The 19,078-nt window shown below is 48.2% G+C and overlaps 2 long non-coding RNA genes across 2 annotated transcripts; both read left to right on the top strand.

The window, feature by feature from the left end:
* The first annotated feature begins 9,507 nt into the window (after positions 1-9,507).
* Positions 9,508-12,331, top strand: LOC137472754 (uncharacterized). Its single transcript, XR_010998393.1, has 3 exons — positions 9,508-9,620; positions 11,134-11,171; positions 11,872-12,331. It is a non-coding gene; the product is annotated as an uncharacterized lncRNA (long non-coding RNA).
* A 3,349-nt stretch (positions 12,332-15,680) lies between these two features.
* Positions 15,681-16,503, top strand: LOC137473421 (uncharacterized). The gene is made up of 2 exons (XR_010998787.1): positions 15,681-15,813; positions 16,171-16,503. It is a non-coding gene; the product is annotated as an uncharacterized lncRNA (long non-coding RNA).
* Positions 16,504-19,078: the final 2,575 nt, after the last annotated feature.

Here is a 19,078-nt window from a genome sequence, read left to right as displayed (position 1 = left end):
GGTAAGCCCATGAGGCTTACCAACACTGACCCTGCAGTAACTGCCTCCAGATCCCACCGTATCTGCAAGATCCTGGAGACAGGCAGGGTATCCCTCCTGGCTGGGATCATTGTTGCCTCCTGCTGCTTCTCCCGTGCTTGGAGGTCTCTGCCAGGGCAGGCCCGGTTTTCCACAGGGCTGCATCCCCCTCTGCAGGCAGGCGTTTCTAGTTGAAATAATTTTCCCAGCCGGTGTTCAAACAGGAGGGAAGACTGCAGTCCTTCTGATAGAAGTGCATGCATGTATTCGGTTTGTATTTTAAAAAATGCAAGTACCGTGTGCTTTGTCTTCTGAACTTTTCTGTTCTTAGCTGAGTATTTTAGCAGGATGTCAAATCCAAAGAGTTTTGCTGCCGGAAAGGCTCTATTAGGAATGAGATTCCGTTGGGAAAGAGGAGTATTAAATGGAGTTTGAAGCTGGGCAAGTATAAGCAAACGGACCACAATCTCCTTTGAACGTAAATAAATAAGGTGTGGGGGGTAGGGCCTCCTACCACTGTGTGGCTGCTCTGTCCCTCAGCATGGAGTGCGGGGGGAATATTCTTTTGTCGTCACTGTCCCCTTGCCAGGGCAGGTGGTAAATCACAACAGTTTTATGTGCAGGTAGGTCACTGCAGTTTGTCATCACAGTAATCCTGTATTTTTATTTGTTATACTTTGTCATCATTAGCACATTTCCAGCAATAGAGATTCTAAAACCAGCTCTATACAAAATGTATTTAGCTGTGGTGCCATCTCAGATTAACCATGTTCTGGGAACAGGGCTGTTCCTTGTAAACCTGCTTTGCACTTTTCTTGCCAGTCCTTAGGGATACACCTTCAGAGCCCTGAACAAGAGTGTTGGGGCGGGGGTATGCATTGAACTACAAATGGGATGCCTGTTTTAGGATCCTGCTCAGAGCTAGAACCATGTGACTTCCAGCTCTTCCCATACCAGAGGCGGTGACCCCTTGTCAAAGACCTGTCATTTTAGGGTCAGATGTTCTTAGATTTTATTTGCTGCAGACTGTTCAGACCTGGCTGGGAGATGGCAGGAGATCAGACAAGAGTATCAGAACGATCCCTCGTGGCCTATTTTTCTTTCTGTACAAGCAGTGGTTATCTTCTCTCTTAGCCCCTCTTGGCTTTAGCTGGGGTTTAAAAGAAGCTATCTCCCAAACATCAAAGTTTATGAAATTCATAACGTACTTAAGAAATAAAATTGCTCGACATAGGGGCAAGTGAGACAGTATGGCACGTCGTGGTGGATGTGGAGGGAGGGAGGGAGGGAGGGAGGCAGTGGGGATGCTCTGACACTCCTGCCCAGGCAATGCCTGACCACAAAACCTGCTCCAGTATTTCTGAGAGGCACTGAAGTCTGTCCTGTGCACAGCTCATGTTCTCAATGCCTAATTAATCACAAGGTCCAAGGTTGTGTGGAGATGATCTACACGTCTGCGTCTGAGCTGTACCACGTGCCCACGTGCCATTTCTGTTTTAGTCCCATAAATTAAGTCACTCTGGAAGAATGCACAACACTCTGCTGCTTGGCACTCCCCTTCTCAGCTAGACGTGCCGTCCCATTTTTCACTCTCACAAATCTCCTGATGTCTTTCAGCAACTGCTCCCGTAGCAATAGGCTGTAGAAGTAAAAGCCAGCCACGGGCTGCACATTTCTGCTTGTGCCAGGTAAACCACATCAAACTCACCGTTGCTCTCTCTACTAGCCTTCTCTTCTGCAGCTGCCATCGAGTTCTCTGCATCTCAGAGCCTAAAGGGAAGCGCAAGAATTTCCATGGAGGGCTGCAGGAGGACTAGGTAGAAGCCCAGGAGAGACGTAAAAAAACCCGAGAGATGTCACAGGGCATACGTGGAGCAGAGACGCTGAAAAGCGGCAAAGCTGAAGAGCCTGGCTCAGCTTCAGTCCTGTGCAGATCATAGAAGGTGAAGAAAGAAGCAGCAGCGTATTGCTGGCCGGGGGGTTATGTACAAATCACAAACGGGATGGGACTGCTGGGGAACGCGTCTCAAGCTGCTTAATATCTAGCATCACTCTCATTACATGGTTATGACAAGGGGAAGATGCCAGCAGCTCATGTCCTCGACAGCAGACTGAGAACTCAGTGTAACAACCCACTGGAAAGCTTTTTGACCAGTCACACAAAGCCAAAGCATATTGACAGTAGTTCTGTCCAACCACTATAAGCGCACGTACCTTTGGTTAAAACAATGCTCGCTTATTTCGAATACAATACCTGCTGGTAAGCCTTAAAATACAATGCACAGAGCTCCATTCATAAGCTGAGAACTTCCTAGTGTCTCACTAGATATACTTTTCTGTAGCTTAGGGAGTTATTCTAGCCAAGTGTTAATACACAGACCATTGTTCTATTTGTCCTTACTTTTCTACTTCTTATATAACTTTTCTGCTGATAGGTCTTATGGCTACTGCTTAGCTCTAATTGCAGCTCTGCTGTCCCCGAGGCCTGCCTTTTGCAGCTTTCCCAAAACCCTCTGATTTTAAGGATTCCCACAGGGGATGCAGCAGGAAGCTCTTGGCAAAGCCCTTCTGACCCCGGGGGGCCGCAGCTGCCCTCAGGCTGTGAGGGAGAACAGCAGCAGCCTCTTGCAGCAGCTGCAGCCCCCGGCAGGTGCCTCCCGAGCCTCCTTTGCTCCAGGCTGAACACGCCCAGCTCCCTCACCTGCCCCTCGTCACACCTGTGCTCCAGACCCTGCACCCGCTCCAGTGCCATCTCTGGACATGCCCCAGCCTCATAGTGTGATCCCAAACCCGAGCCCACGATTCCAGATGCACCCTCAGCAGTGCCGAGTACAGGGACATTGGTCCTAAATCATAGAATATTCTGAGCTTGAAGGGATCCACTAGGATAGGTCCTAAAGTATGCCAAAAATTCTCACAGTGGAGTTCAAATGCTGGGAGCAGCAGAAAAAGGGAAGACATTTTTGATACCAGAGCATCAAACAACCCGAATTCATAAAATTAAATGAAGAAATAGGTTATGATGGAATAAACCTGATTTATGTATATATTGCTTTCCATAATTGTACAACTTGGCTTTATGCGGTTGGTTGTTAGCATTTGTCGCTTTCCTTTTCTTGAGTAGAAATGCAGCAGTTCATTTAAAAATAACACCAAGATGTACCCGCCACTGGCTGTGATGGAGCTCATCAATAATGGCAGTAATGCCTCTGGGATAAAAAAGTTAAGGGGAAAAAAAAAATAGATGGCCCAGATTGCAGCCAGAGAAGAGACCACAATGCCAAGAGAGAGTCTCAGGGAAATTGCCAGTGGGGATGGATATGAGGAGGGCAAGAAGCAGGAGGGGTCCATCAGCAGCAATTCCTCACAGCAGCACAGCGAGCCAAGGGAGCCTCCTCGCAAGAGCCAGGTGGGCAGAGCTCCTCAGGACACTCATCTGCCCACAGAATGCAACAGCCAGAAGCCTCCTGTGCACACCAAGGAGACCTTTTCAGTACTGCGAGGCCAGGAGGCAGTATGAAGTAAGTACCTTAGTGCTTAAGTGAGAGAGTTCCCTTAAGGCTTGGAAATCCAGCATTAGGCAAGGGAAAATGAGACATGGGATTTTATGTCCTTTAAAACCAAACTGAACATTTAAAGAGGATGAAGTGGAAAATTTTGTAGTAAAACAAAAGAAATGTGAAGCGAAATGAAAGCTCTGCTTTTATTTCCAAAGACTGTACAAGTTCATATGGAGCCATTGGGTTAGGTGGGAAAGAGGCCGTGCAATAGGCATCCTGTCTCTGACCAGAGCCTTTCTCACTTCAAATCCCTGAGGGCTCCCTCAGCGGCTCCTTTTCAGCTGCTGGGCAGGGCACGGGGGCTCAGTGGCACAGGGTCCTGCTGGCCCCCGCCTGGGGGACAGCCCATGTGCCGCTGCCAGGCAGGCCTGGGTTCCCGCAGTGCAGCGGGGGTGTGGGCAGGCTCCAGCAGGGTTCTGTGACCTGTGACCCTCCAGCAGGGTTCTGTGACCCGTGACCCTCCAGCAGGGTTCTGTGACCTGTGACCCTCCAGCAGGGTTCCGTGCCCTCTGACCCCCCGTGGCACCGGGACACCGCACCTGGAGACCGTTGGCACTCGGGCTCTGCCAACGGCAGAACCGTCTTCAGGCAGTGCCCCGCGGGCTGCAGCAGCACGGAGGGAGCGCAGCTCTGTTCGGGGAGCACTGCTTGGCCAGAAAGCCTGTTCGCAGCGCCTTTATTGCCACTGGGGAGCCATTCCTCGCCCCCAAGGCCAGCTTGTGCCAGGTAATTCTGCGCTTGGCTGCCAGGGTGCAAACAGGCCAGCCACGGCCGTCTCTGCTGCATTCCAGCGCTGGGCCCAAATGGCAGCAGTTTCAAACCCAGCCTCTTGCTCCTGCCTCTGCAAGCTGACAGCAGTTTGCTGGGAGTCGCTGACCAGGGAAATTGCCTTTAAGGCCTTCCTTATGCAAATATTTAGCATTGTTATTCTCCAGCCTGCAGTGGGGCAAATCACTTTCAGGTGGAGAGGGCAAGGTTGCAGGAGGGCTTGCTGCTGATTTAGCTTGGATCCTAAGTGTCTCTAAGGAGCAGGAGAGCCAGGCAATCCCTAGGAAAGGAGGGTGACATGGCAAAGGCCCCTGGGTTCTGCCCCATGTGCTGCCAAAAGGTGCCAGCACTGAGAAGGAGAGGCTTGAGGCCAGAGCCAGCAGATGTGTGGCAGGGGGAACTCTGGGCTTTTCCTGGGCAGTGCCTGAAGCAGGTGCTCCAGCTGGGGCCTGGGATTGCCCCATTGGGAGTGGGAGCAGCTGCCAGGGGCCTCTCTTACAGTTGAACTGTCGCAGCCAGGGACTCCAGAGGTAGGTGGCAAAGCTCGTGTGGAAACACCCACATCCCAAAGTGAAGCCAAAGCTATCGCTTTACCATGTTTCCAGTTTTAGGAATCAAGGCCATTGCAATTACAATGGCTCTGTCCATCCAGATTTGTTTATCATGTGTGTGTAACAACAATGGCCACCAGAATATTTGAATCCCTCAAGGATAGGCTGGACAGGCCTTTGCGAAACCTGGTCTAGTGAAAGGTGTCCCTGGCCCCGGCAGAGGGGTGGAACTAGGAGAAATCTAAGGCCCCTTCCACCCTAAAACATTCTATGCTTCTATGGTTTTATGGGGCTGTGGTTCTGTGAATGCCGTGTGTTCTCTGACTGTATGTCAAGTTATCCCTTCCAATGCCTCAATATATGCAAAACACCAAGCTTTGCCCATAAAAATATCATGTGAGGTTTAGTGATAGCAACATTTGAAGGACAAGCTCTTGAGATGGGTACATGAGGTTTAAGTTTCCAAGCAGCTTCCACGCTTCCTTGTTTCATTAGAGCAGCTCTTTGCCTGTGGCTGGATGGAGAAGGCAGAGAGAAGAGCAATCAAATGTGTCCTGCTAGGGGATGCAGAAATGAGCCTGGCAAATACAGCACTGTCAAAAGCTTGTAGGAATTCCCATCAGGGTCACAGGAGTAGCTGCTTTCCTCTCCACAGTGAGGAAAGCTTGTGTCCAGAAGCACAGCTGGGTTGCAAGAGCATTTTTGCCTTGCACGAATAGTGTCAGGTTAACACCACCTGCGCAACCTCAAATCCATGGGACGGCAGTGTGGTTGAAAACCTGGCCCTGTCAAAGGAATTGAAAAATGTTTTGACTGTTTCGTGAAATCCAGATTTTCCTGCTGGCCACTCGTGTGCTTTGTGGCCATGTTAAGGATAAGCTGGTGGCAGAGCAGGCCTCCAAGCCATGCTGTTTATTCACAAGTGGATGTGCATGTCTCTCCACACAAGTTATGCCGGTGCCAGGTCCATTCAACAGAAGTTGGAAGAAAGTTGGAATGACTTCTCCCTGTAGGCACTTGCTACTTCTCCCACCTTCGTTTATCTTTAAATTCAAGTGAGCACCTTGTTCTTTTAAGCAGTTTGCTTTCCAGCCAACATTTTGGTTTTCATGATGGTGAGGTGGCAGTAAAGATGCAGCGTTTGTTTGCTTCCAGATGTGTCCTCGGAGCTTAGTGTGAGTGTCCATTCTTAGGCTTCCCAGCAGCACGGGGAGGCGGGTGTTTGACAGGATTCCCATCTGTAGTGGCCTGTATCTCTCTGTGGCTTGCCGAATGGTTCTCTGCTGGTCCCTTCCCTGATGTTAAAGCCACTGCCTAGAGCTCAGCTGCTTCACCTCTTCCCCCAAATGTCTCTGCTCCTGTTTCACACCAGTTGCCCTAAGTGGGGTGGTTCACAAGACTTCACAGAATGCTCCTGCAGCCTCCTCCCCAGCGAGAAATGATTCTGCTCCCTCTGGAGTGTGAGATGCTGCAAGTGAGCGTCACCAATTGAAATGTAAACGTTTTCAGTCCTTTTTCTGCATTTTTGAGATTTTTTGCATCTGCTGGGGGAATATGGTTACCTGTTCATATACAACTGTCTTTTCAAGGCTTTTTTTTTGCCCTCCATTTCTTTTCCTTCTTCTTTCCACAAATGCTGCCATTCACGTGGGGCCCATTTTGTTGCCGACAGGCAGCGACTTTTTTGTTCTGAAAACGGAACTAAATTTCCTGAAGCCTGTAGCAGTGGCCTGGTTTGTCGTGCTCTTGGCCAAATCCGGAGCTAAGAGCTGACTTGGAAAGCAGCATCACTCCTGAGGGAAGGGGAAAACGGATCTCTTGGATCTCCTCTTCTCAGCGACGTGTAATCCCCATGTTTGGATGGTTTATGTTTAGGGAGCACTGCAATGACTCCCAGTCAGGCACTCCAGGTTCTGGGTGTAGCAAGTCCCTGGAGATCCTGACCTCTGCTTTAGGCATGAACTCATGCAGATGGTGAATATCTGTTTGTTCTCTTCCAGAGAAGCTGACTCAAGCTGAGGCTTTGTAATGGAACCGACAGACAACCAGAACCGTGTCAATAGGTAGGAATTAATGTGATGTAATCTTGGCTTCCCAGGTGCTGTGATGAATGTTGTGATGGTTTAGAAAAATAATTCCCCCTCCAATGCAAGAATCAGAATTCCAGAGTGGGACAAATGAAGTAAGGATTGTCCTGTCAGTGAGAGCGGCTTCAGAGCCCATTGGTATTTTCAGAGCTTCTGCTACAGACCCAGGCTTGGACGATGGCTGGGGTCAGGGCAGATTCTCTGCTGAACATTCTGAAGCCAATCTCTTACTACTGGAGCCAGGGCACACCCTTCTGCAGTTTGGGATGCTTTTGGCCTAGGAGTAGTTTCCAGCTTCAGTCTGGAGCAAAGCGCGAGTTGTGGTTTTTTGGGGTGGGGGCGATTTGTGCGAGTTTTGCTTCTTGTGGAACTTGTTTGAAGATGATGAGGACTGAGGTGATGTTTCATGGCAGACATTCAGTTTCATCTGCCTCTTTGAACAGCCAGGTTGTTGGGGTTTTCCTGGTGACACATCAAGTGTAGAGCAGCTGCAGCACATACAGGACTATTTTTAACTCTCCAGTGCTGACCTGTTTTCCCCCTGGAGATGGAGGGGCTGGGAGTGTAGAGTCCCCCTGCACCAAGGCTCCTAGGTGCTGGGCATGTTGGTGTTAAAGCCTGGAGGTGCAGTTCCCAAAGCTTCCAAAATTCCCTGACTTTAAGGGAGCTGTGCAGGGTTATGAGTGACGGCAGCGATCAGGTTTGCAAAGGCTTTGAAGAGCATCTTGACAAACACCTTCAATGGCCAGGCCAGACACGGGCAGCAAAGGTGTCTCCAGGGCTGGGGAGACTGGGGGATCTACAGGCTTATCTAAAAAGTCTGGGCATTTCAATAGACAGCAGACTCATCTACTCTGAATTAGGAATGCCATCCAGTGAAAAAACCTGATTTTTTTGTAAATAACAGCCCTTCGGTATGAGATGAGGCAGCTGTGCCTCTGCTCTAGGAATGATTAAACTTTCAGGAGCTGATTATTGCTGTGGTATTGGAGCAAGTGTCACTGCTGGGGCAGACCAGGCTCTCCCCTTGCAACCTGGGACACTTGGGAAGTTGGATTTGCAAAGAAGAATTTAGCAATTGTATGCATAGAGAAGACTGTGCAGTAGAGTAGAAATACATACCTGCATCCACTGTGCCTGCATGCTTTTCCTTCCCTGACGTCCATAAACATCAGAGCCCGAGTTTCCCTCATTTTGCAGTAGTCTTTCAAAGGCCAGGGACACTTTAAAGGTTCTGGTTTCCCGTGATGGGACACTTTATTGGTGTTTTGTTGTGGGGCAGGTGGGATTGAGTACATGCATAAGTGGAAGAGGAGGAGCAGGGGGATTTGACCTGGTGTTTTCTGAATGTCTGAGATCTTCTGTCTAATTACACTGATGGGATGGCTTTAAATGCAGCTACATGATTTTCCAGGGAAGCAGCTTTCCAAATGCCTGTTTGAAGTAGAGAGTGAATTTCCAAGGTTGTTTATCAAGTGGCTATTAATAGAATATGAATAGAGGATTCTGTTTGACTCACAAGGGGGGAGACTGGGGTGAGAGGTCTCCAGGAGAACTGGACTGGCAGTTTCTCCCATTAATCACTGCAAGTAGATTAGCCAGCTCATGTGCTGATCGCCCCAGTGAGTGCTTCTGCGTTTGTTTCACAAGGAAATGGAGGAGGGTCTTTCCCTTCCCAACCTTCTTGATGGCTTGTATCAGGAGTAGCAATCCCTGAGAAGGATGTGTGCTGTCCCCTGTGTGTCTCATTGCTCTGGGGCACAGCACATGCTGGACAGAACCAATCTGTCCACTGTCAGCTTCCTGAGGATTTTGACATTGCTTTGCTGCTGGACATGTGCCGTTGTGAGAAAGCCTCAGTTTCTGCATGGAGTAAAGCCAGGGGTTCAAGTGTTAACTCTCTTTTCTGTGTCTCTGTCTGAAAGCTGGAGCAACAACAGAAACCTGCTCCGCCTTCTGGAGCAAGAGAGGCGGAGGAGACAGGTGGCTCCAGAGGAGAAAGATCCATTCTTGGCGAAGACTCCCCTCTTTGCCAAGCCCTACAAGGTAATGGGAGTGGGGTGCAGGCTGGAAGGAGAGGAGGAAGGAGGCTTGGGGTGGGAGAGGGGAGCTGTGTCTTTTGCATGGGCTGCAGCAGACTTGAGCCCGATCCCTGCAAACACAGCATCTTCCCATCTGCTGCACCGAGTTTGCCTAATTTCCCTTGTGGGGATGCGTGGCGATTCCATGAAGATGCTGAGCAATGTCTCCTGCTGAGCTGGCTCTCTTGCTTGGGGTGTTTCTGACATTTCTCCCGCTCTGTTCTTGTGCTGCAGACCGATAAAGAAGATGAGCTGTCCAGGCGCATTAAGAACCTGCTGGGCAATGTGGACTCCAAGATGCTCCTGAGCCATGAGTCCTCTCTGATTCCCATATGGATTCCAAAAAAGCCCAAAATCAAGTCACAGACCCAGAGTCATAGGCCAGCCTCCAGTAAGACCAACCCATATGAGGACATAAGGAAAGAATCCTCACGAGAATCACTGGGCCTCCCACCTAACCCTGAGCCGAGCCGTGATGACAGTGATAAAGGTCACTCCAATCAGAGGTCAGAAGCCAAAGCTCCACAGTCCAAAATCCTTCCTGAGCCTGTCAAGGTGAGTGCAATCGTTGTTGTGTCTTGTCCAGACTGCTGTTGCCCTCAGAAGCATAAGGAGCCTCATTTTATTTGGGTGAATGAGAAATATTCCTCTTACTCTAGAACTGCCTTAGAGGAATTGGTAACTATTATTTCTGACTGTTTTTTTTTTTTTTTTTTGAAGTAAGGAAGCTTTTTGCACAACTTTTTAAATGCAGAGGTAGCCTGTGCCTTTGAAGACAAAGCTTAGCTGCTTCATGGTGTAATTCCATAAAGGGAGAAGACTGCACAGGCATATTTACATAACAATAATAACAGTAAGGATAAATAGCAGTAGTAGTAGTAGTAGTAGCTTAAGAATGGAAAGAAAATTTCCAGACTGCCAGGTTCCAAAGGGAACACAGACATTTTTCTCAGAGGCAGAAGAGATGACTTTGGGAATTTCAACTGGTTTTCCACTTGGCCTCCATTATCAATTCCCCTTCAGATAGGCCTTTTGATCCTTAGTAGCATTTTATTATTAATGGTATTGCATGACTTTCTAGAGTTGGTGGTCACCACATGCTGCTGTGTGCATGTCAATTAGTAAAAAACCCCAACCAACTCCTTCTGCCTCCCTTGTTCCTGTTTCAGAAAAAGAAGCCCATTGATGTGACATCCACGGAAAAAGCTTGGAAGGTTGGTGCTCTTCCATAATCGATCTCTGTGTTTGCTTATGTTTTGCATGCCTTAAGGAAATGGCTGGGGAAAAAATGCATTGCTCAGCTCCTGTTCACTCAGCAGATGTTGCCCTCCCTGAAAGTGTGTTTTGGGGTGGGCTGAAGAGAAGTAGGGATAAAAGCTGGAGTTGTAAGATCAGCCTTCCTCTCAGTCTGTGAGCGTAACTCTTGTCTAGAGCAGTTCAAGAGCCGGACTGACAACTCATGCCAGGCAGCCAGAGCTGCTCCTCCCTCAAGCTGGGGGTTGCCTTTCCTGAGCTCCCCTTGTCCAAAGGCTCTGGACCTGCTGCCTCCTGTCTGGGCTTCCAATTTTCCATTTGGGAAACAAAGGGAAACCTGCCCCATGCTTCCAGCACGGGCTGTTACTGAGATGCCATTGTGCCTGGGAGTGTGTCTGAGTGGGCCAATGTGGCAGCAAACTTCTCTTTCCTCTTTTCCACTCTTTTCAGTAGGCTCTGTATTTGTAGAGCTGTAACATATTTGAGCCAGAGGAGACAGATGAATGGAAAATGCTTCAGGGACTCACACTTTTGTTACAGTTGTCATCTCCAGTGTGATGTTTTTCACGAAGACTTGAAGCATGTCATCTCTGTGGAAGCACAAACCCCATTTTATCTCGATTGTCAGCAAAAGCATTATCTGAGAGTGTTAGACACAAGTGGGAGTGCTGAGAGTGCTGCTGACCAAGTCAGTTTTAGGTGGTGCCTACACCAGGCACACAGACATGCCTTTAAATCAGCTTGTTGCACTGTGCTGAGTTCCCTGAGCTAACCTTGCTTCCCCCTCTCCTCTTTGTTTTTGTGAACAAAACAGGTTGTGGAAAAGCCATCTTCTTCACTTGCTCCTCCAAGGTACACTTGTGTTCCCAAACCACCCTCTAGACCAAACAAACTACTTTTCATTTGAGGGGGAGAGGGGAAGAGGTTCCTGGTTTCCCTTGAAGCTGCACGCTTTGGTTTGATGCTATTCAGGGTTCCTGTTGAAAATTGGTTTCATATTTGTGGGGTTTTCAGGAAAGCTCCCATTAGAAATGAATAATCCAGGCATGCTGGAGTTTACCTATGAACCAGACTTATATTTCCCCAGGTGTTCCCTTCTTTTCTCCTCCTTGGCCCCAGTGTGTCTGTAGATCACATAGTTTTTTATAGACCCAGAATCCATCCTGAAATTGTTACCCTTTATTGGAAATGTATCTTTTGGGGGTTCAGGCTTTCAGAAAGGCACTGGGCTGTTTTGTTTTTTTTTTTTTTTTGTTTTTTTTTTTTTAAACTTTATTTGGTTGAATGCAGCTTCACAATGTAGCAGTGAGATCCTGTTTACATTCTTGTCTGGCTGGGTGTGAGTTAAAGGTTTTATTATTCCCAGAGGGTTTTTTTCATACAGAGCTTTATTTTCGGAGCACAGTAATTTATTCCTCTGGCTTTCTCCCCTCTGCTCTCAGTGCCCAAACAGAGGGCTCAGTTTTAGTTTTGAGTGCTGCCATGTCAGTGGAATAAGTAAGTAACCTTTCCCCGTGCTGCTTCCTAATTTTGTCTCCTGGCGGCCTTGCAGGGCTCTCCAGTCCGAGCACAAGAGGATGGCACCAGCACAGCCCAGCAGCTCGGAGTCAGAGAGCACCAGGGACTGCCACAGCTCCTCAGTCTCTGCACTTCCAAGAGCACCAGCACCCGAGGTGAATGCAAATCAAAAGCAGAGGCTGCTCCCACAGCCCCTTGCCTCACACTGTCTGCTGTCTGAGGGCAGTCAGGACAGGAGACCTTAAATACTGTCACTGTGCAGGTGTCCCCTTGAGACCTCTGCAGCAGCATCAGGCATTTCTTGCCCTCTGCTTCGTTTCCATACTTTGTCATTCATAAATCCTTCCTGGACATCTGGTGCCTAACCGGGCAGTGTTCCCCCTTCTCCTTTGGCATCACTGTCTAGCCCTTCTGGAGTTTCCACTCCAGGATTAATCCATTCTGCAGCTGAGAGGTGAAACTTTGAGTGCATATGCTGAATGATCCTTCTCTGCAGTAGGTGCCTCTGGGCGGTGGGCCCCTGATTTCTCTTCATGGGTGTTTTGAGTACTGGCTCTGTAACTGGAAAATTCCTTCTTTCATTTTCTGCTTCTCTCAGTCCTGTCAATGCCATATTTTCTTATACTGCTTGCTCTCAAAGATGAACCTGCCTTTGATAAAACGGTCCTCCAGTGCTGAAGCCTGGAGAGGGAGGAGGAGGAAGAAACAGTGAGGCTGCAGCCCTGGATCTGTGGTCGGTGTGCTGGATGTTCAGCATGGGAGAGGTGATTGGGCAACAGGGCTGGGCTGCTTGGCTCTTGGGAAGCATCCCAAGTGAGCTGTGCTGCATGGAGGAGAGAGATTCAGGCAGACAAAGGATCTTGGGAAGGCTGACCAGGGGGGCCTTTGGCTGAAAGCTCATCCCTCCCTCCTGTTTTGGGTGAAAGAAGAGCTGTGAGGACACTCCTGCCCTGCAGGGAACCTGACATTGAAGAGGTCTGGAGCAGAAGAAACTCTGCTGTTCTTCCCTCCTCCTGCTTTGAATTCCATTTGAATTAAAGTGTTTGGCCTCAGTTATAGTGAACAGCCACACACCAAATAGGATTTTTCCTGTGACCTCCCTGGACATCCCTTAGGAAAGCCATTTCTTCCAGGCCAGGACTTTGGCTCATTCGATGTCTAAGGCATGTGTCACCTGCGGCTGGGAATTCCGTATTGATGGCTTCTTTTCCTGGTGGCACGGAAAACTTGAGGCTTCCAGCCTGAATAGCTAAGCAGATCCAGTGCAGAGTGACTTAACCCACAGGGGATAACTGTGCAGGGAGTCGCTTTGCCTTCACAGAGACACTGAACGGCTCTGTCCTCTCTTCCCCAAAGCAGAACCTTCACTCTCCTGTGTCACCCCAGTCTCTTTAAGGCATCTTTCCAAATTAACTGTGAGCTGCCTTAAAAATACAGCACACGTGAAGCTCCGATGTATCTCTTGTCCTTCTGTGCCAGCTTTTACCTCTTCTCCCAGCACCTGAGCAAAGCTGTTTGTAAAGCCAACCTTCTTGTTCAGGTCTTTAAGAATCCCTCAACCCCAACAGAGAGCCTTGTATTGCCTGCACTGACAGACTTCCTGGCAGGGCCCAGTTAGGGAGTGTCAGTGTGCAGAAAGGAACAGGAATGTGGCATCTTCCTTGAAGTGTGTTTAAAAAGGAGTGTCAAAAAAATCCCATCCAAACAAAAAAAAAAAAAAAAAAAAAAAAAAAAAGGCAAGTCAAGCTGTGTTCCTCTGCAGTTTGCAAAGTCTGGAGCCAAGAAGCAGAATTTGTGGACAACTCCAGAGCATTTCTATTCTCAGGTGGAATGAAGACGCCTACCTTGAAGTTGGCTGAAAACAGATGAAGAGTCTTCTCTATCTTGCACGAGCTCCATGTGTGGGTGCTTTCCTTGTGCCAGAATCAAATCCTGGCCAGAATCAAAGCAACCTTGCAGAGCTGGTCCATTAGCTGGGCTTAGTTTGAAGTTTGTGGTCTCTGCTTTAGTCCTTCAGAAAAGCTCCTGTGCCTGAAGGCCTGAACCTTTTTCTGTGTTCAAATGTTGTGTGTAATAAGTAGTAGGATGTCTTTCCAGGAGCCCAAGTGATGATGGTCAAGTGCTTTGCCAAGCAAAAGCTCGATCTTGGCAGGAGGATCCAGCCTGGAGCCAGCCCAAGTTACCTGACTGTTCTGAACTGGAAGCCAAGCAACAACTGCACCTTGCAAGGGTTGCATTTTGGTCAAAGTTATTCTGGTTTTTTTTTTGGTTTTATTTGTTTTTTTTTTTTTTTTTTTTTTTTTTTTCTTCAGAAAAATGAGTCTGATTTCATTTGGGTGAATGACAAATATTCCTCCTTCTCTAGAACTGAACTGGGAATTTCTCTAGGATTGGGAACTTTTATTTCTAACTGTTTTTTCTTAACTAATGACACTTTTTGCTCAACTCTTTCACATGCAGAGACAGCCTGTGCCTTTGCAGGCCAAGCTTCGCTGCTACAATAGCAACTAAAGGAAAGTGATTTTCAATGAAGGGAGCACACTGCAGAAACAGACTTTCTTAACCATATTAAATAAAAGTCAGCAAAGTCAGCAATGGAAACGGTGTTTCCTGACTGCCAGGGAAGCCAGACATTGATCTTGCAGGAGGTGACTGGTGGTTTCAGCTCTTGCTCTGCCTGGTCTCTGTTCCTTACTGCCCTTCAGATGGAACTGTTATTCCTTATCAGCATTTCATTATGAATGGACTTGAAAGACATTTCTAGAGCTGTTGGACAGCAAATGTTTGCTGAGCGCATGCTTGTTTGGTATCAAGGAGTAAAATACCCAAACAAACTCACAGTGCTTCCCTCTTTCTTGTTTCAGCCCATCGTGCACATGTATGAGCAGTCCATTGAAGGAATATTGGAGGTGGGTGCTCTTCAATACCAGATCTCCATGGGAAAGCCGGTACCAATCCATGGGGAGGTGGATCCCTCTGACTCTGGGAAGCGTGAAACTGCCTCTGTGTCCATCAGCAAAACTCCTGTGAGCTTCTTCTCTCCTTCTCTTTCCAGGAAATGAGCAGCCCCCTGTCACCTCTCTTGCCACCTTTTCGGACACCTGCTAGAACAGAGACTTCCGAATTTCCATTGCAGGCAAAGGTAACCCTGCCCATTTTGGCCAGGGCTTCTGGTAAATTACAAGAGATCTCTCTGCTGAGCAGAACTTCAGTCTTGGCAGAAGGAGCCTGCCTGGAGGCCAGCCTAAGTTCTTTGACCATAAACAGTGTTGAGAGTTAGAAACCAAGCAGAAACAGCACCTTGTGTGGGGTTCCATCATACCATGCTCAAGGAGCAAGTTAGTGCCTGTGGCCTGTTAGTTTAGAGTCAGTTCTTCACAGGCCAAAGGCCAGACTTCTGGGCAAGAGTCTCTGGGCTCTGGGGAGCTGTGCTAGGACAGAAAGAGCCAAAAAGGCATCAGTCTTGAATCCTTCTTTTCTCTTTTGTTGGCAGCCTGAGCCATCAGCTTCTAAAAAGTGGCACCTTGACAACCTAATGACCCAGATAAAGCAAAGAGCAGTACAAAGAGAGGGTCCCATGGAAATTGCCCATGGGCATGGACGTGAGGAGGGTGTGAAGCAGGAGCGGGGCATCAGCAGCAATTCCTGCCAGCACCACTCCAAGGCAAGGGAGCCTTCTTACAAGAGCTGTGGCCAAGTGGCCATGGATTTCCACAAGACCTTTTCCCAAGTGGCCGAGGACACTCACAAGACCTCTGGCCAAATGACCGAGCATTTTCATAAGACCTCTGGCCAAGTGACAAAGGCTCCTCAGGAATCTCATGGTATGAGCACACCCAGCTCTCTAAAGCCTCTTGGGCACACCAAGGAGGCCTTGCCCAGGAAGATTGTGGGTATCAAAAGGCCCAGCGAGCCCCTGGAGCATGACAAATCCAAGAAAGTCCTGAAGCTGGAGAGCGAGCCTGGTCCGTTGGAGGTCAGAGACCAGTCCTCCAAAGACAAGCTGTAAGTCCAAGAAGCAGAGAAACCAAAACCCGCTTTCCGAAAAGGCCTGAAGCTGGGAGTGCAAAAACCCTCTGAGAACAGGAAGCACGAGGAGCCTGACAAGAGCTCTGCCCACGTGCCCAAGGTTCCTGACCAGAGTTGTGGCCAAGTGGCCAAGCCTGCCCACGAATCTGATGTTACATCCAAGCCCAGCTTTCTGAAGCCTCCTGTGCACACCAAGGAGGCCTTGCCCAAGAATACTCTGGGTATCAAAAGGCCAAGTATGTCCCAGGTACATGACGAATCCAAGAGAGTCTGGAAGGTAGAGAGTGAGGCTGGTCTTTTGCAGGTCACAGGCCAGTCTTGCAAGGACCAGCCCAAAGTCAAGAAAACAGTGAAGCCAAAAGCCACCGACAAAAAAGGCCTGAAGCCGGCACTTCACAAGGCCTCTGAGAAGAGAAAGGGCTCCCACCAGGTCAACACCAAAGGCTTTTTGGAGCCCAGTCTCCTGAGACATGCTCAGGAGTATGATGCCTTCATGCCCAGTGGCCACAGGCCTGGGGATTTGCACAAAGGGAAGGTGCCCTTGCCTCCTGGGGAGAAGAAGTTGTTCTCGCCTGCAAGGGAGGCAGACGTGAAGAGGAAAGCCATGAGGAGTCCTGAGGAGTCCCCCAAAAAGAAGGTGAGAGGGGCTAGAGGAAGTGGGTTTGGACAATGACCAAGGTGGTGTTTGAAAAACCCGTGTGGAGTTTCCCCTTCATAGGCTGGCAGTAGAGCTGTGATGCTTCTCCTCTAAAGGGAGTTCCAGTGTGTTGTTTTTTTCTGTTTTCAGCCAGAATCTATCAAACTGAGCTGTAGTGCTCTGTACTTTAGGTGAACTTCCAAGACCTGAGTGATTTTTTTTCCCTGTTTTTATTCTTGCTGCTAGAGGGAAGACAAGGGGGATACTCCCAGGAAGAAAAAGGAATGAGACAAAAAAATCCCAACAAAATAATTTCCGCTTTCAGCAAACAAAGGCTCCAATAAACTGAAGTGAGTATGCAGTGATGGGATGTCAGAAAGATGTGTAAATCTAAGTCTCTCTTCAGAAGGGAAAGATGAAGAACTCCTGTATCTCCTGTCCAGACACTCAAGAGTTTGCTTCTAACGTGATGTGCATTCTGCAGCTACAGCTGCTGCAGATTGGCCTTTACATGCTGGAAGCTATTGTTGGTTGGGGGTTTATGTATAAATTATGAATGGGATGGGATTGCTGTGGAACGCGTGTTAAGTTTCTTTTTTAGCATTAGTCTTATGACATGGTTATGACAATGGGAAGACAGTAGTAGTCTACATTTTTGGTAGCACACAAAGAACTTAATGTTACAACTTACTTCAAAAGTTTTTTGACTAATCACACAAAACAAAAGCATATTGATAGTAGTTGTATCTAACTACTAGCAGTACATGCATTTTTTGTTGAAAGAGGGTTTCCTTATTTTGAATGTAATTCTTGTTTGTAAGCTTTAAAACACAATGCACAAAGCTCTATTATTAAGCTTAGAACTTCTTAATATCTTGCTAGATGTACTTTTCTGTAGCTTAGGGCGGTATTCTAGGCAAGTGTTAATATACAGACTATTGTTCTATTTGTCCTTGTTTTTCTACTTCTTATATAATTTTTCTGTTGATAAATCTTATGGCTATTGCTTAGCTCTAATTGTAGTTTTGTTGTCTCTGAGGTCTGCTTTTTGTAGCTTTCCTAAAACTCTCTGATTTTGACAATTCCCACAGAAGCAACCAGTGCAGAAAGCCACTCTGAAGGTGTAGGTGAGTAAGGGTAGGGAGCCCTTCCCTTCTGACATCCTTTGAAAGCACAGAGGTGTCGGGGCTGATGACTGGCTGGGGGAAGGGATGTTCCAATCGCAGTAGGAATGGAAGAGCTTTAATTCTGGAGTTCCTTCCTCCCTTTTCCTCAGGGAAAATGAGCAGCTGTCTTAGTCATGCGCTGGCTTTTGGAGTGGGAAGGGTAGGAGGTAGTTTTGGGCAGAGAGGAGTCTGGATCGGGTCGAGGATGGTGCTGTGCTCTGTGTCAAATCATCCTCGGTGCAGCATCAGCTGAGCCAAGGCAGAGCAGCTGGAGAGCACGTGTGCAGTGACTAGGGACCAAAACACGGGAAAAGTGGGTGCTGAAAGAGGTGAGCGGACCGTCCCATGCCCAGCAGAGTTAGGCAAGAAGTGCAGCCTCACACCTGAGCCTTCTCCCTGGGTTTAACTTCATTTCCTGCTCTTCTGATGCTGCGGTCCATGAGCTGGGATTCACTGCTTGGTGTGTTCTTGGAAACTTTGTAAAGCTGGCTAAAAAAGATGGAAATGAGCAGTGGTGAAACAGGGTTGAGAGCTATTTGGGGCTGCTTCTTGCTGCCAGAATTCCCAGGTCATCCTGATTTCAGATGACCAGAAATCTGCTGGGCCACTGTTATTGAATGCGAAAGTCTCTGCCAATTCAAACTCCCTCTTATTTGTAGCCGCTCAGCTTTGGAAGTGATGTCTAATTGAGACATTGGCATGAATGGCAGGATCTAGGCGAACTTTTAAGAAATGCCTAGGTTATATGTACATCATGATCATGAATTTGCTTCTCTGGTCCAGAGCATCAGAAGATTCGTTCCAAACTGAGAGGAAAAATGTGGTGCTGCCAGCACTGCCGGCCATGACTGCTGCACAACGTGCACCAAATTCGACCACGACGACCCAAAAGAGACCCAGAACTGCGACTGATGACCTGGACCTGCCTGCCGTGGATAACCCTGCCATGAGCCAGGATCCTTTGTTTGCCAAGCACAGGAAAGTGGAGGAAGACCACAAGGAGCAATCCCAGGGCATCAACAGTGGTACCCAGGAGAGCTGGTGGGAGGATTCCTGCAACCCAGGTGTGCTGTGGGATTCACTTCAGAAACATCCTCTCAGATAAGTGACCATTTCTGACTGTAGGCAACTGCAGTGGGTTTATAAAAAGAAATTTTGATTTATTTATAAATAACCTGTGGGTGTGGCTGCAACCTGGGCCTCAGGTTTTATAGCATGCTGACAAAATTGTTGCATTTATGGGTTAAAAAAATCAGATTTTACTGGCTGTTTTTAAAAATTTGGCTCTTTACTGACAGCTGGAGGTATGGGGTCGAGGATGTTTTGTGGGGGGCGGGGGCAGGGCTATATGTTAGGCCAGACTGTGCACACTGATTAGCTGCCTTCTAATTGCTTGCTTTTTCCTGATA

Source organism: Anomalospiza imberbis, chromosome 4 (assembly GCF_031753505.1).
Source record: "Anomalospiza imberbis isolate Cuckoo-Finch-1a 21T00152 chromosome 4, ASM3175350v1, whole genome shotgun sequence".
Classification (NCBI taxonomy): domain Eukaryota; kingdom Metazoa; phylum Chordata; class Aves; order Passeriformes; family Viduidae; genus Anomalospiza; species Anomalospiza imberbis.
This window is presented reverse-complemented; position numbering and strand designations above follow the sequence as displayed.